Source organism: Musca domestica, unplaced genomic scaffold (assembly GCF_030504385.1).
Source record: "Musca domestica strain aabys unplaced genomic scaffold, Musca_domestica.polishedcontigs.V.1.1 69, whole genome shotgun sequence".
Classification (NCBI taxonomy): domain Eukaryota; kingdom Metazoa; phylum Arthropoda; class Insecta; order Diptera; family Muscidae; genus Musca; species Musca domestica.
In genome coordinates, this window is record NW_026712380.1 from 458,568 (window position 1) to 480,822 (window position 22,255).

General features: G+C 35.1%; 1 protein-coding gene across 2 annotated transcripts in view; it reads right to left on the bottom strand.

Moving 5' to 3' along the window:
• Positions 1–22,255, bottom strand: part of LOC131805970 (MAP kinase-activating death domain protein-like) — a 145,298-nt gene that overhangs the window by 110,615 nt on the left and 12,428 nt on the right. For both annotated transcript variants that reach the window (XM_059129778.1, XM_059129779.1), the window contains exon 2: positions 14,464–14,488. The gene's annotated coding sequence lies outside the window, so the exon portion shown is untranslated. The remainder of the gene's footprint in view (positions 1–14,463; positions 14,489–22,255) is intronic.

Here is a 22,255-nt window from a genome sequence, read left to right on the forward strand (position 1 = left end):
TTCGAAAACGAAATCTGACAAAATGAATTTGAACGTAAGCGAACCTCTAAGATATTATAGTGTTTTAGGGTATCAGGCCTCGCACGGCTATAGCAATTGCTTACTTGTTTTTTTATAAATCGCTATCTAATTTTTTTCTTCTAAATATTGTCCATTTTTTAGAGAACCCTACGTTCTGATTTTCGCTATTTTGGAGTCATCAGCCGGCCGATTTGCCTTATCTCAGCAATATATTTTTAAATCGTAGATTTTATAAAAGTTAAGAAATTTTCTCCATTTGTACCATTAACATTGAGTTCCCTGTAAAAACCCTCCTTGCAGCATATCCAAAATGTTCCCTTTTTTAAAACATGACACATTTGATGTGTACACTGTCCCACCTGTCAAATGTAAAGTGTCACATCATTGCTGTTGATTAGGGACAAATTCCTTAATTCTTCTTTTTCTTCTTCTTCGAATTTAATCCACATTTTATGCGGCTGTCAGAAGCTCCATAGAGCAAAGCGAGAGATTTCTTGAAATCCTTTGCAAAAGCAATTTGAAAAATGTCATGAGAAAACATAATCAGGCAATAATTTATGCAAACAAACAGAAGGACATCGGGCAGATGTGAATTATGACTTTTCTTCTTATTTAGGATTATTTGCCATTCGGACTGGAAAAATAGGTGAAAAGGCAACTGGTAGGCTATAAATTGTTAATGCAACTATAAAACTAATTGAGGGTGAGAGGAGGGAAAACATAATAACAAGAATTAAGGCTATATTTTGTTGGGACACAACATTTATCTTTTAAAGTTATATTGGATGGTGTGGGGAAAAAGCTTTGGGCCAAAAAAATACTCTGAGCAAATGCCCAGATGGCTATTAGACCGTGCATTATAAGAACATGTGCAGGTTATTTGGAAATAGTGTTAAATGTGTCGAAAATTAAAATAAAAAAGGCACTTTAAAACCGAAATTTATGATATTTTTCTATGGTACATTTTGAATATACAAATTTCTTTTGTTCTGGGACTCACAATGAAATTTAATCTTGAACATTTCTTCCTCTAACACTTTTCTCAAAAACTGAAAAATTAAGAGAGATTTTGACTTGAATTGGAAACGTATTAATTTAATAGCATTAAAAGCGAGCACATCATTTTAGTAGATGAAATTCGATTGTAATTTGTATTAAAACTATTATGCCTAGATTTATGGTTTATTTTGAGATTTATAGTGAAATAATAATTAGAATAATTCTTCCTTTGACACCTTCCGCCTAAAACGAAATTTTGCATTACTTGCAGGCATCAACTCGAAAAAAAGTCCGAGGAAAAATTAATAAAAAAAAAACAATAAAAAAGTCTTAAAGTCGGGCGAGGCCGACTTTATGTTACCCTACACCACTTTGCTAATTTAGTAGAGCTCCGCATAACAATTAAAAGTTTTTATGGGAGAATTCAATCATACAAGCTATGATTACAATTATAATTTAAAGTTCAAAGGACTAAATATGCCGAAGCATTTGTATCTTTTAAATTCGGACATGTGTTGCCCATTTGGTACACAAATAATTTAATATCGGATAAAAATATATATGGTAGCTATATCCAAATCTGAACCGATCTCGATATAATTTGACAAAGATATTTCTGAGCTGTATTTGATATATTTCCTTGAATATCGTTGTTACGGAGTGCATTTTACGGCTGTGGGTAACAAATACAATAAATCGGATGAACAATATATATGGGAGCTATAACTATATCTAAACCGATCTTCACCAAATTTGGCATACTACCTCCTAGACTAAATTCGGTCGTATGTCTATCCCATTTGGACAAATATTAGACGTTTGGTGCACAATAAATGGTAAATCGGACGAAGTTATGTATGGGAGCTATATCCAAATCTGAACCGATTTCGATAAAATTTAGCAAAGGTATTTCTGAGCTGCATTTGATATGTTTCCCCAAATATTGTTGTTACAGAGTGCATATTACGGTTGCGAAGGACAAAAATAACAAATCGGATGAACAATATATATGGGAGCTATAGCTATATCTGAAATAATAATAAAATTTGTCATACTTATTTTCAGGCCTAATTTGGTTGTATGTGCAAAATTCCATACTATTCGGGCTGATATTACACGTTTGGTGCTCAATAAAAGGCAAATCGGACGAAGATATATATGGGAGCTATATCTAAATTTTTACCGATTATCTCCAATTTCAATAGGGTTCGTCCTTGGGCCAAACAAATGTTGTTTGCTAAAATTTCATCTCAATCGGATAATAAATGCGACCTGCATTTTGTTCACAAGAATACATGGACAGACGGACAGACGGACGGACATGCATAAATCGACTCAGAATGTGATTCTATGCGATCATCAAAAGGAACTATGGGTCTATCTCGTTTCCTTTTGCCTGTTACAAACAAATGCACAAAGACATAATACCCTGACCACCTTGTGGTGTAGGGTATAATTAGGAAATATTTTTAATTTTTTTTTGGTAAAATTGATGCAAATATTTTCTTGATATATAGTGGATGTAGAGACTTCATTTCTTCGGTAGCTTATAGTGAAATTTGATGAAGAATATTTTAGCTTTTGACGTCAATTTTCTAAAATGGTGATTTATAGGAGAATTTTGCATAAATTAACATGAAGTTCGCCTTCAACCATAGAATGTTTTTTAATATTTAGGACCACCAGTATCATGGTAACGAGCGAGACACAAAAGATTTATTCACATTTAAATGCTGGAGTGCTCTAACGATAGCCACTTGTGGTTATCCAGCCAAATATAAAGAAATCGCACTATCACGTTTGAATTCCATCACGAATAACTTTTTTTCTGGAAAATTCTGACCAAAATGATTACTTGAATAATTTTAACAGCTGTCGGACGAGTGGCTTAGAAATGACAACAGTCTGAAGTTGGTTGCAGTTTTTTCATCTCACCATGTATGCCAAAAGTGGCTTTCATATCAAATTCAAGAATTCCAACCCCATCCTAAGATCCAACACACATCCAAAACCTCCTCATTCTCTCCCCCCAAGACACCAACAGTGACCTCGATACAAAATTTCAGAATTCCATCTCTATTCCAACACCCAATGGAACATTTGGTGGCATTTTGCACTTTTCATACGTTCATTGTACGAATTTCCAAAACTACCTCTTTCTCTCAACCACAGTCACCAACAGTGGCATCCATATCAAATTTGATTATTTCAGCTCTACTCCCTCAGTCAATACCAAATTTTAAACTATTTAGATATGTACGCATATTCAAAACAATTTCCATATCTCGGCCTCAGATAGCAACAGTGACCTTAATATTAAATTTTAGTATTTCAGCTCTGTAATTTCCCCATTGCCAAATTCAGTACCAAGAAGTAAAAATATAACATCCCTTGTCAAAACCAGCTTTTCTCCTAACCACAGACACAAACAATGACATCCACATCAAATTTTAGAATTCCAGCCCTATCACTTCACTCAACACTAAATTTAGTACCGTTCAGTACTTTTCGTACAAATATAGGACGCAGTTCCAAATTACTGCCAAATCTCAAACACAGATACACATTAGCAATCTAAATATGAAATTTCAGAATTTTATCTATATTCCTTTACCTAATATCAAATATTGTACCATTCAGTACACAAAATCAAATTTTAAGGATTTCAGCCCTATTCCTTCACACAATGGCAAATTTCATACCATTTAGTACTTTCCGTACAAATATTGGACGCATTTTCAAACCACCGCCAAATCATAAACACAGATACCATATACCATATACATACCAATCTAAATATCAAATTTCAGAATTTTATCTCCATTCCTTCACCCAATACCAAATATGGTACTATTTAGTACTTTTCGTACTATTATAGTACGCTTTTCCAAAACCACTTCCACATCTTCAGCTATATATAAACAGCGATCCTAATATCAAATTTCAGATTTCAAGCACTATTTGCTCACCCAATACCATATTGTAACAAATATAGTACTATTTAGTACTTTCTGTGCACTTGTAGTATATATTTCAAAACCACTTATTTATCACTAACCTACCACCAACAGTAATCTCATAACAAAATCTCAAGATTCTAGCTCTAACTGTTCCAAATTTAACAAACTTATTTTCCAACCTTGATTCTCATACACAATTTCAAGTTTTTAGCCCTATCCGTTCACATAATAAGAAATGGTACCATTTTAGCAGTTTAGTACCATGTTAGAACTTTTCGTAACCTCAAAGTTCGAATTTTCAAGAACCTTGTGATACATCTATCCTGCATTTCATCAGTGACTCTCATTCCAAAATTCAGAATTTTAGAATTCTCATTGCATGTCTCCAATACAAAGTATTCATTTTTTAGTGCATTCTAGTATTTTTCATATCTATTCAGTATCAGTAGTAACAATTTCTATAAACTTAGCCTTTTCACACACCAACCCACCAAGACGGACCCTCGTTTAAAATAGCTGCAGCCGTTTTGTCTGGGCGTTGATTCTCAGTCAGTTATTTAATTTAATTTTGTAGAATATTTTGACTTGGTACAATCTCGCTTAAAGGGGTTTTGACTATATTTTGAAAAAAAAAAAGACCAAATGATCCAAAATGATCCTAGTACTGTTGTCAGTTACATTACCGAATACACTATATGGCTACCAAGCAAGAATTATAAGGAAAATTAAAAAAAATCGGAAAAAGTTTTCCTACCACCTTTATTTTGGCTACTTTGCAGTATAGACTTTCAAAATCCGAAATCTTTCTATACACTTTCATTATTTTCAGTTTTTCTCAAATTATTTTTATGTTGCATAGTGTAATATCCCACAAGGCCTTAATATGCAGTCGTGGATATTTGGTACAGCTGTCTAATAAAATAAGTTCATAAATCTATACCCTATATATATTCCATCCGATTTCATATAAGTCGCAAAGGACAATTTACAGTCGTACAGGCTTCACTTCTGTCTTTTATATATATCCGACTTTGTTCTCTTCACATTTTGACATTCAACATCCAAGTACTATTTCAAATCCATTTCGAATTCCCGACAGCATAATTGGATTTCTGTTTCTATGTGTGTGTGTTTTTTTTTTCGTTAACTACAATTTTATTCATAGTTTCAATTTATTCAAACATTCATAACCTACCGGCAATGACAACATTTCCAAATTGGGTTAATAGAATTTTCTAAACTAGCAAAATATTTCAATTCCTGCTGTCAACTGCCTCACTCTGCCACCTTCCATCCAACTGTCTATCTGTGATTGTTCGAGGGAAAAAATCTCTGCCTTTATCGTATTTTCTATAAATCTCAACAAGACACATACAGAGGAAATTTCATTACTATGCAATTGAATCACAACAGCATGGAATGTCTATGACAAATTTAACAACTGGTTAAAATGGGAACAGTGGAACCTCAGACATATCGACTTATCAGAGGAAAAGTTTATCCTTGTAAAGGACTTACTTTAGAAACAAAGAGTAAGGTTATGTTAAAAATAGTTTTCATGAAAAAATGCTCTTTAAATCCAGACTCCACTGTATGCCTTGTGTGAGTATTTGCTAACAACGAAATGACATGCTTAGCACACATTCGTATGGGAATACCTGTGTTATGTTATGTTTTAATGTTTGCTTCGACCTCATGATAGGATTTGTAGTTTTTTTTTTTTTCAAAAAAAAAAAATTCAAAATAGGAATTTTCCACAGGTAACAAGCTGCGAAAATATATCGGTGTGGAGATAACGTTGCAAGGGGATAGATGCACTTCCTTCGATATACTTCCATTTACCAAAAGATAAATATTCGATTTATTTGTATTTAAATATCCATGAACAACACATAGATACATATGTATATTTGAAGAGAAAAAAAAAACTATAAATCTACAATGGCATTTTTTCCTCTCTCTTTTATCCTTGTGTGACCATCAAAATGACATCACTTGTTGGGGACATTGTTCTGCATGGATTTGAATGGTCATTTAAGTGCTTGAACTAAATAATAAAAGAAAAGGATAATGATGACATTATTTTATATAACATAATAATCTATCACAAGTGTTGTGGTCAAAATATTTTGCTGATATGCAAACAAATTGATAATATCTCAAGAACAAATACATATATGTCAGATTGTTGTTACGCAAATCTATTGATATTGGGTGTACGAAAAGCAATTAATATATTTAAAACAAGTAACAAAGCAGCTAAGTTCGACATATTAGAAATGTTAATTCAAACCACCATTTTCAAGTTCCTGACAAAATTCCAATAAAATTATTGAAATCCTGATTATTGGGTGATACGCTTTAAGTGGTGCCAAACGAAAACGTGAACCTCTATTTACAATAATCTGCTACAGATGGCTGTGGCTATTGCGAAATACAAATACCAATTTTGAAGTATTTTTTCCAAATGTGGCTTTTTTTAATCCGTCAAATACAAGATGTGGGAAGGTGCCAATATATGGAGGATATATGAGATTCTGTATAGGCATTTTTTGTAATAGGAAGTGATACCAATTACGAAATCTAAATATCAAATTTGAAAAAAATCAGTCGAAAAATGTGACTCATCAAAATATCGAACATCACCTAACTATGTTATATGGGGTCTATATAAAAATGTGGACCTGTGTCCATAAGTTTTTTATCAAAGAAGATAGTACCTATTGTCAAAAATTACGTTCCAACTTTCAAATAATTCCTTGAATATAATTTCTAAATTTATCGAAATACAGATTACAAGTCAGGTGTCGATATATGGGGTAGTTGTGTAAGAATTCTACTTTTTGTCATTACGAACTTCGAATACCAAATTTGACACAAATCATCAAATACCTAAACTCAGGAGGTATAGTTATATGAGGACTGTATCAAAACTTGATTCGGCCCTTATTTCTTTAAAAATTAGGAAGGAAGGTAACGCGTCACCGTGAGTGGAAATCGATACGGAATCAAGATCAAAGAATTTTTGGTATCAAAACTTCCTGATATGGATGTTAACGAAATGTGGTTTAAATAGGAAGGTGCCACTGGTCAGGCTGTGGGCAAAACAATGGACTTATTGAAAGATCATTTCAACAACAACATTATTTTGAGAAATTTCCCGTTGAATTTACCTCTGCATTCGTGTGATTTGACGCCACTCGATTATTTTTTTCGGGGAGACCTGAAGTCATTGGTTTACGTGGATAAACAGCAATGATTGTCGCTTCGGAAACCAATATTCAACGTGTCGTTGCTGAAATACGCCTTAAAATTCTTGAAAAGATGGTCGAAAATTTTACATCCACATTGACCTTTGTGCAAAATAGTAGTGGTGGTCCATTTTATAATTTGGCATGTGTTTTATTTAAATTTCAAAACAGCTAGCTCTTATAAAAACACACTTTGCTATACCAGTCGGCAGTTTTCAGACAGATGTATTTCCTTAGCCAATGCATTGTGGGGGAGGTACCGAAGAAGTGAACCAAGAATATTAATTTTCGTCGGGTACGAATGAACCAGAAATAGTGGATCGATGCATCCCATTTTCACACCTCATATAATTTTAATAGAAAGTTTCTGGAAAATCGAGCGTTTATTTCAAATTATAGGTGAGTAATTATTCATCAAAATGTTAACCCCTTGTGGTGATGTCTCGGAAGGAGTGGGCCGATATGTCCCACATGCACACGTTATTTACATTAGTTGATTGAAATAATCAAAAATTTGACAACTATAGTGTGGACCTACTTCTTCCATTTTCTTGTCTGGCATAAAGCTAATTTAAACAAGTAAGGAAATGCTTACGGGGCCGACCATGTGATACCGTACAACACTACAATATGTGAGAAGACCCATCATGTCCAAATCCATTCTAGAAGATTTCGCTTTTGAAATTATGTCACGGAGCACTGCCCGATATTACCCTTAGCATTTTGACCAGAGACATTTTCCCAATATTTACGCACTCCGTCGTGCTGTTAGTTTTTGTGGTCCATTTTACGGCTAAATATAATCCAATGGTCATTAAAAATGCCAGAATTCTTCCCTGTCCTTAACTATCTTCTCAGGCGGGTCGATTGGCTTCAATTGTGTGATCAGGATTTTTTTTTCTGTTTTTGGTTCATTTGAACCCCTAAATATTATGCAATCATCTCCAAAAGCAAGAAGCCCCTCTGTATCTCCAAATTTAGACTCATCTATATGATTTGCTTGGCTACGATATTTGGCTATATTCGTCAACGAAATCAGCATAAAAAAGCCAGAAGTTCGCCTTTTGTGTATTTCGGATATATCCTGTAAGTAATGCTGGTATTTTTTCACACAAAATTAGTGGTCCGTTGTACCCGCTGTCCTAAACTCTAACTTTATGCGAGATTTCGTGTCCTCTGGTTTCTATTTGTGACCTTTATAACAGCTGCAAAATCAGAAATATTTTGAGTTGCTGGTCCATTTCAACCCCTAAATATATTGCGGACATCTTTGAAAACAATAGACTTAGCCTTCTGAGCCTAACCCTACCTTTGTCAAAAATTTCGTGAGGATCGAACGATAATTGCAATCTGTATATAAATAATAACCCCAACCTGTGTTGTAAAGTGCAAAAATATTACAAAATATACACTTCAATATTATAAGTCAAATTGAAAAAATCGCATGCGATAAAAAATATGAAAAAATAAACAATGTCAGAAAATATTACAAAATCTATATCAACATCATTTGTAAGGAACAGATTTCGTTCAAATAGAACATGCTTTTAGAGCTGTTACTCCGGCACATTTTTGACGCATCAAAGCCATTTGGATGAGGGTATAAAAACTATCATACAGAAAGGATCAGAACCCCTCTTTCTGTAATATTCTCTACAAGTAATCATCACCTGCAAGTGTTCTACACATGGAAAACATTCTGCAAGTATTCTTCACATTGAAGACCCTCCATGTCTTTTATTCAAAGAAACCATTTCACACCCTTTAAAATCCACGAATACCAACCTGAGGGTTTCAAAAAATCATCCAAGAAAATCTCATATCTCTCCCAAAAAATCTAAAATACAGAAATATCACATTGTGGTTTCGACAGATGTATACCCTTAGCCAATGTTCGATTATTTAAATATATTTTGACTTATGGTATGATTATTCAAATTGTTGACTCTCTAAGGAGTAGGTTTCGAAAAAATGGACCAATATTGTCCATTTCGTATCGGATCTACATAAATATGATGTAAATATGGCGACGTGCCAGGTTTTGACGACAACTTCCCTCACTTTATATGAAATATGTGATTATTTTTAGAAAATGTTAAATCGTTCGTGAGGTACCAGATATAGTCGACAGAAGTATTTCAAAGTACAAGAAAATGGAACATTTATATCCCATTTTATGTGAAATCATATATTCTATATTCACCTCAGGTTTCTGGTTGAGAGAAATATTTAGATATAGCAAGTTGTAAAGAATCGCTGATTTGTTTCGCAAGTTATTTCGATTTTTTGTGAGGGAGGTACTAGGAGGAGTGCACCGATATTGCCCATCTCCGAACTCGATCTAAGTTTGACAAAAATGTTACGATGCACCAAGTTTGGACCAAATCGGATTCTGCCTTCGAGAGTTGTCGTGCACACCAGCCAGACAGGCGGACGGACGAACGGACGGACATCCTGAAACGGATTTGGTCCAAAGAGTCCTAGGGTCTAAAACCGTTATTTCGACTAGGCACGTTTTGACCGTATCCCATTCTAGCCATATGGCTGAGGGTATAAAAAGTAAGCAAATGCTATGGTCATACGGGGTCGACCACAAAATTTTATTACGTTAAAAGTCACCATGGGTCCCAATCCATTTTATCATGAACAATATCGGTTTATTGTTTGTATAGTCCATATAAATGTGAATCCATATTTCAAGTATTTTACGTTTTAATTATATTTTCCATTTAATTTGGCCAAATTTTGGTAATTCGAATTATTTGCTAATTGTATTAGCAAAAATACATCAATATCGGTCCAGACCTTGTATAAAGATAACCTCTGATTTTAGTTAGTATGAAGGTTTTTTCCATATACTTCAACTAATAGCACAATTTATGGAATCCTGGCATTTAAGTTAGATTTAGAGTGTTGAAGTATTCTTAGACCTAAGTAGACTTTTATGTCGTCACTCCTGGTTTCTCAACATCATTTCAGTACAATTTAGGATTGTAGCTCTCCATTTTCTCTCAAAACGTCCTCTGTAATCCGCCAAAATTGCCGCGTTATTTTTCTTTTAATATCGAGTTATATCCTTATTGCTGATCTTTGGCATTCTCTTATTACCAAACACCCAAGCCATGAATGTCAAATGGTCGCCATTTTATCGCTAACCCCTTTCTTTTATTGATTTTTGCAAATAACCCGTTTCGAACAAAAACCCCGCAATTCCGAGATGTACGTGATTGGCATTTTGGTTGCATGGCTGATAAAACGTTATCCTTTTTATGGATTTTCGCATATAAGACTAAATAAATCTCTTGATGTAATAAAAGTATTAGATAAATCGCTATCATCATGTGGAGCAGCAATAGCTGTGGCAGCATCCATGTTGTCCAATGCCAATAAATGACGCCTACCCCTTTCTGGGGAAGGAAATATATATTGCACTGCAGCGGCCAGTAGATGAGATGAGGATGGAGAAGATGAACGAAGGAAAAGACACTTTCCAAAGACAAAAAATCTTCAAGTATTTTCAAGATTTCCTGCAGTGAACGAATGACAGAGAATCGCTTGGCTAAAAGCCGTCTTTCGCGTTCCAAAAACCCATCAACGGCAGAGAAGACATAACCAACAGCTAAAAGCTAAAATATGCCAATAACAGCAAACATTCCGGCATTCTTGAGGATGTAGTACCACGACGACGACGATGACAACGAAGGCATTTGCTTGGCTCTGCTATGGCAATGACAACAATCCTTGGAATGACAATGCAAGGATGAATATGAGGTTGGGTGTGCCATTCACCACCCACCCTTTGAGAAATATCCAACAACAATGGCTAAGTGCTTATTTCATGGCACTGTTGTTGTTGCTGTTCCATCTTCTTTCATTCACTCCTTTTGCTCTCTGTTTCCCGCCAGACGATGTCAAACGCATAACAAGACGACAGAGGAAGACAGCGAGAAGTTGCAGCAGCATTGCATAATTCCTGCCTTTGTATATTTTGATATGAGTGAATGAATGAATGAATGACTCACTGACTGACGTAGTGACTGAAGGAATGAATGCACTTCATTTGTTGTTTGGGAGTAAATTAGAAAATTCCTACTTCTGCTTCTTCTTCTTCTTCATGGAATATTTATATTGTTGTTTTTGTTTTATTTTTATTTTTTCAAAGGCTAGGAACAATACATCCTAACACCATTACTCATTTACAGGAACAAATGTTCCGTTTTACTTGGCGAAATGTATGACAGGCATGCGGAATGTTGAGTACATGTCTCTGGTAGAGAGTACTCCAGTTTTTTCCACATTTATGTGGGTTGTCAGCTCTTTAACCATTGTTAACGGGAAGCGTGTCAGCAGGGGGTGACGTCGATCCCAAAAAATTGTAAATAGAGTAGTCCCCTTCTTTCTGATTGCAAACTTTGCTTCCCAAACGTCTGGATATCGAAACTTAAGCCGATAGATATAATCTAGAAGCGGGATAGGAGCAGGCGGTGAGGGGGTGTAGAACGACGTTTCAAAATTTGTAAATTAAGAACAAACTGCCTTTTAAATCCAATATATTCCCCCAAAATTTCAAGATATCGAAACTTGAGCCTTTATATATTTGAGGGATTACAGAGAGTTCACCAACCATCTCTTCCGTAAACTGGCCAAACTTTGTGATGTTCGGGCAGTTGCTGTTCTAAAACATAAAGTAAGCCCATACTTCCCATTGACAGCAGCATCAGTAGCTTATGATCGTAGAAAGCTTCAGAAGTCCAGCCCTAATGGTCCAACATTCAGGCAACCGGCATTGCAGGCTGCTCAAGAAGCATCATAGGAATCGATAAATTACGCTGTACAACACAAACATATAGTTACAGGAAAAAAATTCCACCCTTTGGGGGGAGATACCAGAAGAAATAATCCAATCTCTACCATCTTTGCAGCAGATCTTGTGTTGATGGAAATATTGAGATGTGCCAAAACTGAATGGAATCGAATGTTAATTTCGGGTTTTATGAGCTTTATGGATATTGAAAATGTTGACCCTTTTGTGGGTGGGGGCACTAGAAGGAGTAGATCGATATATTCCATCTTTACAGCAGATCTTGTGTTAATAGAAGTATTGAGATGTGTTTGAAGAGAACCAGATGATTATTTCAGATTTTAAAATAAATTTTGGTTATTGAAAACTTTGACCCTTTGTGGGGGAGTCACTTGATGGAGTGGACCGATCTCTATCATCTATATAACAGATCTTGTTATGATGGAAATATTGAGATGTGCAAAGCCTGAATGGAATTTAATGTTAATTTCGAATTTTATAAGCTTCATGGATATTCAAAAATTTGACGCTTTGAGGCACCAGGAGGAGGAGACCGAGATATCCCATCTTTACAGCATATCTTGTTGGAGTAGAATTAATGGGATGTGTGAAATATGAAGAAAACCGTATGTTTGTTTCGGATTTTAAAATCATTTTGGTTATTCCAAACTTTGGCTCGTTGTGGGGGAGGTACCAGAAGGAATGGTCCGACCTCTACCATCTTTATAACAGATCTTGTGTTGATAGAAATATTGAGATGTGCCAAATCTGAATGGAATCGGATGTTAATTTCGCGCTTTATGAAATTCATGAATATTAAAAAATGTTGGCCCTTTGTAGGGGAGGTACCAGAAGGAGTGGACCGATATATTCCATCTTCGCACCAGATTTTGAGTCAATAAACAATCAATACATCACAATCGGACTGTTACATCATATTAAAGTGGTTTTGGAAATGTGCTACATGTGTCCGAAAATTACTCAATAGTACAAGCCTGGACAAATGGAGTGGTTTCAGAAATATATATCAATGTGGTACAAAAAGCTATACTATATTCGGTATTGGATGAAGGGATAGAGACAAAATCCTGACATTTGATATTTAGATCACTAAAGTAAGTACGAAATTGAACTAAATTTTATATATTTATGCATCACCTCAAAAAAGGCGGAAAATAATTAGGGGCAAAGGAAATGCCTTTTAAAAGAAGTAGAATAATTTCTGAATGACAGATTTCACAAGTATCGTTTGTCTTTGGAATATTCTTCCCAACGATATTCAAAACATCAGCAATATTACAGCTTCAAGATTTTCATGTCCGCTCAAGTCCGCTTCAATCGACGCATTGGAAGACAAGGCTGAAGCATTTATTCGGGAGATACCAGCCGAAATGTGGGAAAAAGTATGCCAAAACTGAACTAAACCGATGGACAATTTTAGGGGCGCAGCTTCTCCGAATTGCTAGGCTTTGTCTCTCGGGCGGTTCTCAGTAAAGTAGTTAACTAACAAAGAATACCAGAATGATCTTGTCTTTATAAATGTAACGAGCCCCAGGAAACAAGACCACAAGCGCGAAGACAGCGGGGCACACAATCTGGTTCTATCTGCAGCTTCGCTGACAAACTTCTATTGTCTTATAGGTAGTCCTAAGTTCTCGGAACACAAAATTCCAAATAAAAGCCACTTCTGTCCTTTTAGCTATGCCAAGAAGCCAAGGAGCAATGAATTCAAATGCCACTGAGAAACTTTCTCCTTTTATTGTCCAAATACTTCAGGCCAACTCCAACTTTTAAACAAATATAAAATTTCATCAAATGCTTTTACAAACTTTTAACACCACCCTCGTTAAAATATAAATATGTATGTATTGATGTTCTGTAACGAATAAATAATTCAATTGATTTTGACATCATCATTCTCATTATGACCCATGACCATAATGGAATCTATGCAAAATTGCTGTGAGTGTGTTAAGTGCTTTCTTCCGTCCGTCCCTAGTTCCTTTAGTCCTTTTGTAATGACAAGAAGAAAATGCCTTCTTTCTCTATTCTAATGGCATTCCTAAGATGTCCACTTGCGCCCGTCAATATGTAAATGACAATATAATAATGGTATTATGCAGGTCACATACAGCAGGACAATTTGTCCTGTTGACCATTTTCAATTGCATTTATCAATAAATTACTTCGTGCCAAGCGAAGTGGGCCCTTTGGATGGAATTTAATTAGATGTCATAACATAAAGAAATGATAGTTTTTGTTGGGATATTTTGTATTGGAATGGTCAACTTATAAGATTATAATTACATGGAGCGCCAAACGGAATCATAGGGCAAGTAAAGATTACCTCCCATAATGTATGATGTGGTATTTTGCATATTTCCGAAGTTCTTAATTTTTCAATAATAAAATCTCTGATAGTTCAACTTACCTTTCCATACATCTTGACATTCAATCTGAAATAAAACAAAATAAATAATTAACAAACGGCAAAATAATTTGATTTTTTTATACATATTTTTTCCAAGAACTATTGAAGCCATAAACATGGATTATTTCAACATGTTCTTCCAAGGTCTTAGAGGCCAAAAAATTGGATTTTTTTAAATATTTTTCCAAGGACTACTGATGGACTATTGAGGTGATTTTTTTATATTTTCCCAGGGACTACTGAAAGAGTATTGAAGTCAGTATCATGTATATGAACTGACTACTGACTACTGAAGGGCTATTTAGGCCATAAACGTGGATTTTTAAAAATATTTTTTCCAAGGACTACTAAAGGACTATTGAAGCCATAAACGTGGATTTTCAAAAATATTTTTTCCAAGGACTACTAAAGGACTATTGAAGCCATAAACGTGGATTTTTAAAAATACTTTTTCCAAGGACTACTAAAGGACTATTGAAGCCATAAACGTGGATTTTCAAAAATATTTTTTCCAAGGACTACTAAAGGACTATTGAAGCCATAAACGTGGATTTTTAAAAATACTTTTTCCAAGGAATATTGAAGCCATAAACGTGGATTTTTAAAAATATTTTTTCCAAGGACTATTGAAGCCATAAAAGTGGATTTTTAAAAATATTTTTTCCAAGGACTATTGAAGCCATAAACGTGGATTTTTAAAAATATTTTTTCCAAGGACTATTGAAGCCATAAACGTGGATTTTTAAAAATACTTTTCGAATGACTTCTTAAGGACTATTGAGGCCTTAAAAGGACTACTAAAGGACAGTTGAGGCCATAAACGTGGATTTTTTCAAAATAGTTTTCCAAGAACTATTGAGCCCGTAAACGTGGATTTTTAAAAATACTTTTCGAATGACTTCTAAAGGACTATTGAGGCCTTAAAAGGACTACTAAAGGACAGTTGAGGCCATAAACGTGGATTTTTTCAAAATAGTTTTCCAAGAACTAATGAGCCCGTAAACGTGGATTTTTTCAAAATATTTTTTCAAGGCCTGCTGTAGGACAATTGAGCCCGTGAGCGTGGATTTTTTACAAAATTTTTTCCTAGGACTATTAAGGCCATAAGCATGGATTTTGAAAAAATATTTCTCCAAGGACTTTTAAAGCTATAAACGTGGATATTTTCAAATATTTTTCCAAGGACTTTCGAAGCCATAAAGGTGATTTTTTTTATTGTTTTTCCAAGAACTTTTGAATGGATTTTTTAAAAATATTTTTCCAAGGACTTTTTAAGCCATAAACGTGGATTTTTTAAAAATATTTTTCCGACGACTATTACGGCCATTAACATGGATTTTTTTAAATATTTTTCTAAGGACTATTGAGGCCATAAAGGTAGATTTTTTAAATATATTTTTCAAGGACTTCTGAAGCACTACTTAGACCACAAACGTGGATTTTTTAAAGGAATTATTGAAGCATTAATCTTCGATTTTTTAACAATGTCTTTACATCGCAGAGCATTGCTCTACATAAATATATACATGACCCCTCTCTACCCTCCCGCCCAAACAAAAAGCAAATTTCACCATACATTTCCATATGCATGCATGCGTGTTCATGCTACTTCATATTTCTAACAAAAATTGAGAACATAAAGTGGCCTTTGGAAATATATCTTAACATATTCCATGTTATGCATGCAGATATCCAGCCACCAGGCAGCCAAATCAACCAACCCATCAAAGCCCATCTAACCCAGCGGGTGAGCCACAATGTCGGCACGTTCTACATAAATTCAAACACGTAAAACAAAGAAACCCATAAAAATGCAATATTTTTATGATGACTGGCAAACGCATGTTAATATCCTTTTCGAAATGAATTTGACTTTATTTCTGTGCGTCATGAAGTCATTCACATTTAGGACAATAAAATTGTCGGGGCAATTGCCAAAAGACGGCGACGACGACGGCGGCGAAGAAGAAGAAAGAAATATCAAAAGGAATGCATGTGACTGTGCCCGTGCACAGTTTTATCCAGGACAATCATCAAACAGAAAAAGCAACGAGTGCCACAGACAGACACTGAGAAAGAGGTTGACTATGTCTTACATTTGATGATGGCACAGAGTGATTGAACGACCCTGACTGTTTGGACCACAAACGTTTTGAGGATTTACATGTATTTCGAACAACAAATGAATGTTGCCATGGACAATTTTATTTTCGCCCCACCCCCAATATGTGCATGATTGCAAACATGCCAGAAGGGGCAAGCAGTGGATTTTGACGAATTTGGTGGATTTTAAAATATTTTTTTTTTAATCCCAAATAGCTCAACAGAGGATGTCAATACAGGACAATTGCCATGAAATTTTGCATGGTCTCATGTCACGAGGCACAAAGGAGCATAAACCTTTTGCAGGACCAAACCTGTATATACGTATCATATCTGTGGAATGTCTTCTATTGAAAGTAGGTTTCTGCGATATGTTGGTTTCATCTTTAAATCTATAAATATGAAAAAGTAGTGAAACAGACAGATGCCCAGAAGAAACGATTGAAGCTAGAATCTTGAAATTCTAGAAATCTTGGAGAGGATCACTCTGGCTACGAAGAAGTCAGCTTTTTTTGTAAATTCGTACTAGAACGGCACGAAAAGTATTAGCAGTTGCTAAATATGGTACCTTTGTATTTGAGCCTTTGGAATGAAGTGCATGATGGATGTACCAAAGGGTTTTTGAAAATTCGCACTATAAGTGTACGAAAAGTACTTAAATGTACTAAATTTGGTACCATTTTGTATCATGTGATCGGTAAGAGCTAAAAAAAACTTGACATTTGGAATGGGAATCAAGGTATGAGGAGTAAGTAGTTTTGGAAGTATGTACTGTATGCATTCGAAAAGTGCTAAAAGGTACCATTGGTACAATTGGTACAATTTAAATTTGGACGAAGGGGAAGAGCTTCAATTATGAAATTTTAAATTAACATTACCGGCGAAGTGTAGAATTGGGATATTTGGGTTTTCGAAATCTGTACTTATGTTCACAAAAAGTACTAAATGGTACTTTTTGATACAATTTCGATTTGTGTAAACCGATAGAGGTGAAATGTTAACATTTGGAAATAAGATTATTATTGCATTGAAGGACTGAAGTATTAAGGTAGTTTTGGAAATTCGTACTTATGTGAACCAAATGGTACTAAATTTGGTACAATCTCAATGTTGGGAGAACCGATAGAGTTCGAATCCTGAATTATTTGTATTGGACAAACGGTATGAGCTAGAATTCTGTAATTTGGTATGAGGGTCACTGGTGGAGTGCAAGATAAATGAAGCGCACAGTTTTGGGAAACTCGAACTTTAAGGTTGCGAAAAGTTCTAAAATGGTACTACACTTCAAAATGGTACCATTTGGTATTATGTAAACGGATAGATAAAATTGAAATTTGGTATGAGAATTATGGTTGGAAGGTAAATTAGAAATATATGAAGTTGGTTTTGAAAATGTGTACTAAGTGTGCGAACTGTACTAAATGGTGCTAAATATGGCGCAGTTTGGTTTAGGGCATAATGGGTGAATTTGAAATTTGGACATTTTTTTTAATTGGAGTCCCAGTTGGTGGTATGTTTGTAATAAAGAGGTGATTTTGGATGTGTACTACAAGTGGACAAAAAGTACTAAATAGTACTTTATTTGGTACAATTTGGTATTGGGTGTGCAGATAGTGCTTGAAATGTGATATTTGATATTGGGTTCGCTGTTCATGTTTAACCTGGACATATTGAGATGACTTCGGAAATGTGTACTTTGATTGTACGAAAAGTACTGAATGGTACTAAATTTGGTATTGGGCGAAGGGATGGAGATAAAATTCTGACATTTGATATTTACATTACTGACGGTATCTGTGTTTCAGATTTGGCGGCGGTTTGGAAATGTGTCCAATATTTGTACGAAGAGTACTAAATGGTAATAAATTTTGTACTGGGTGAAAGGATAAGGCTGGTATTCTCAGATGTAATATGGAGCCCTCTTTTGGTATTTGGAATTGAACTGTACCAAATGGTACTAAATTGGGAACAGTTATGTTTTCGATGAGCGGATGAAGCTGGTATCTTGAAATTTTATATAGACATCCTTGTTGGTGGTGGGAGTGTGATAAAGCGGTGGTCTTGGAAGTGTACAAAAAGTACTAAATGGTGCTATTTTCGGTACAATTTGGCTTTTGGTGAATAGATAGTGCTTGAAATGTGAAATTTGGTATTGAGGTCGCTGTTCATGTTTAACCTGTATATATTGAGGTGATTTCGGAAATGTGTAATGTGATTCTACGAAAAGTATTGAATGGTACTAAATTTGGTATTGAGGGATGAAGGGATGGAGATAGAATTCTAAAATTTGATAGTTACATTACTGATGGCATCTGTGTTTAAGATTTGGCGGTGGTTTGGAAATTCTCCCATATTTATACGAATGTACTAAATAGTACTATATTTGGTATTGGATGATGGGATGAAGATAAAATTCTGATATTTGATATTGAGGTCTCTGTGGGTATCTGGAATTGAGATATTGAGGTTGATTTTTGAAATGTGTACTATAATGGCACGAAAAGTACTAAATGGTACTACATTTGGTATTGGGGAAAGGGGATAGGATTGGAATCCCAAAATTTGATAATGAGGTCTCTGTTGGTATCTTGAATTGATGTATGGAGGTGGTTTTGAAAATGTATACTAGATTCGTACAAAGACTACAAAATAGTACTATATTTGGTATTTGGTGAAGGTATAGGATTGGAATCCTCAAATTTTATATTGAGGAGTTGGTTTTAGAAATGTGTACTATATTGAGACATTGAGGTGGTTTTGAAAATGTATAATTGTACAAAAAGTACTAAATGGTACTAAATTTGGTATTGGGTGAAAACTTATGGCTGAAATCCTCAAATTCGATATTGAGGTCTCTGTTGGAATCTGGTATTGAGACATGGATGTGGTTTGAAAAATGTGTACTACAATTGTACAATTGTACGAAAAGTACTAATTCGGCAAATTCGGCAATGGTGGAAACTACGGAGCTGAAATCCTGAAATTTGATATTAAGGTCACTTTTGGTATCTGAGGTTGAGATGGAGTTTTTTTTTTTTTTTTTTTTTTTGAAAAAATTATTGGGTGAAGAGATAAAAGGAGCGGGTTTTGGATATGCGAACTATAAACGTACAAAAACTTCTAAATACCACAAAATGTGCTTATGTGTGTTGGGATAGAGATGGAATTCTGAAATTTGGCGGAGAGAAGGGGATGGTCTTGGACATGCGTATTATAACTGTACATAAATCATGGTAATAAATTTGAGATTGGGCCTTAGGATAGAGCTGGTATCTGAAATTTAATATGGAGGTAAATTTGGGAATGCTTACTACATATTATTGTTCGAAAAGTACCAAATGATACTAAATTCGCCGATGAGAGAATGCACAGACTTTGAATCCTAAAATATGATATTGTGGTCACTTTTGGTTTCTAAGATGGCGGTGGTCAATTTTTATTATGAAAAACGTTGAAATAGTTTTAGTCAGAAACAGTGGACGTGGTAAGGGTTTAACTAATATGCTCTTCTGTATACTGAGGCGTTGGGATAGAGATGGAATTCTGAAAATTGATATCCCTTTAAAAATTGATATCCCTTTAAAATAACCCCACCGACTTATAACTTTACAACTTTCTGCAACAATGTGTAACGGACAACACCACAAGCCGGCCAAAAATTCAGTGAAACAATGAAAACAATGTTAACCTAGCAACGTTTGTCGGAATTAAAAGAAAAAAAAATGCCTCAAAAAAAGAATAGCAACAACGCTAAGCAGATACATGGCATTCGATTGCAAATACCATGACATGTAAAAGTTCAAAGTGGAATGTACCCATAGATAGCTTGGCTTACACATGAATTCCGATTTCTCCCCATGAACGACAGCCAGCAATGCAAACAAGGATGTGTTCGCTCCAGGGCAGTGATTTTCCATTCATTTGTCGTTGACTCGGTGTTTTTTTTTTTTTAATTTTATTTTTGTCCGCATTCGTGTCTTGAAAATTTGCCAAGTAAATAAACGTGGAAATTGTATTCACCTCCTTTCTCCCTCCCTTCATTTGTTTGTTCCATCGTTTTTTTTTTTTTATTCAAGAACAATGACAAAGCGAGGCAAAGTTCGTTCTTTGCACACCATTAACCTTGAATGACTGGGGCGAGAGTTCAGCGAAAGAAGGTGCCAACTAAATAATCGTCGTCACAACTATCGTCAAATGTCGTTTCTGACGACGACGGCGGCGACGACATGATAAATGCATTCAGTCGAACACTATTAGGACATTGTCACTCAATTTGTTTTGTTTCGTCTTTGAAACGTGGCAATTTTAAGCCAAAGTGGAAGATTTTTTAAAGGGATTGGGAAAGTAGAAAAAATTTACATGCACATGGGGATCCTAGGAAAAAAAAAAACAAGTTAAAAAGCAGTAAGTTCCATCGGGCCGAACTTTAAATACCCTCCACCATTTGGAACGAATTTGGAAATAAAATCCTTAAACAATTCTGTTAAAATTTTAAAAATACTGAATATAGCCGTTATATTGGTGTAAATACGACGTGGACCTACATGGGCATTGTTTGTCATAAGCCATTACCATATTCAAATTCGAAACTTGAAATAAACGGTGAATAATGTAGCTAAAATCATCAAAATATCGTATATAGGAGGAAGCGTTATATCGGAGCTGTGCGAAGACCTGAACCAGCATAGATAATTTTCTGACATAGGCTATAGCATCCATTACGAACTTCAAATACGCGTCTCAAACAATCTCGGTGGGTATTATACCTAAACTCGTCAAAATACCGAATATAGGGAGGTACTGATATATGGGGCCCATACGAAAACCTGGACCTGTGTAGACAATTTTCTGTCACAGAGTGTAGTTCCCATTACGAGCTCTAAATACGTAATTTGAAAAAAAATCGGTGAATAATGACCCTAAAATCATCAAAATGCCGAATATAGGGAGGTACCGTTATATAGGTTCTATACGAAGACGTGAACCTGCACAAACAATTTTCTGTCTTAGGCTGTAGTATCCATTACGAACTTCAAATACCAAATTTTAAACAATTCCGGTTAATAATGTCGCTAAAGTCATCAAAATGCTGAATATCGGGAGGTACTGTTATATGGAGGCTATACGAAGACGTGAACCTGCACAGACAATTTTCCGTCTTAGGCTGCGGTATCCATTTCGAACTTCAAATACCAAATTTGAAAGAATTCCGGAGAATAATGTCGCTAAAATCATTAAAATACCGAATATCGGGAGGTTCCGTTATATGGGGGCTATACGAAGACGTGGACCTGCACAGACAATTTTCTGTCTTAGGCTGTAGCATCCATTACGAACTTCAAATACCGAATTTTAAACAATTCCGGTTAATAATGTCGCTAAAATCATCAAAATACCGAATATAGGGAGGTTCCGTTATATGGGGGCTATACGAAGACGTGGACCTGCACAGACAATTTTCTGTCTTAGGCTGTGGTATCCTTTTCGAAATTCAAATACCTAATTTTAAACAATTCCGGTTAATAATGTCGCTAAAATCATCAAAATACCGAATATAGGGAGGTACCGTTATATGGGGGCTATATGAAAACGTGGACCTACATGGCCCATTAACGAAATTAACCTGCCTACTGGAAAAATAAACATGTGTGCAAAATTTTAGCCTTCTATCTCAATTTGTTCGAAAGAT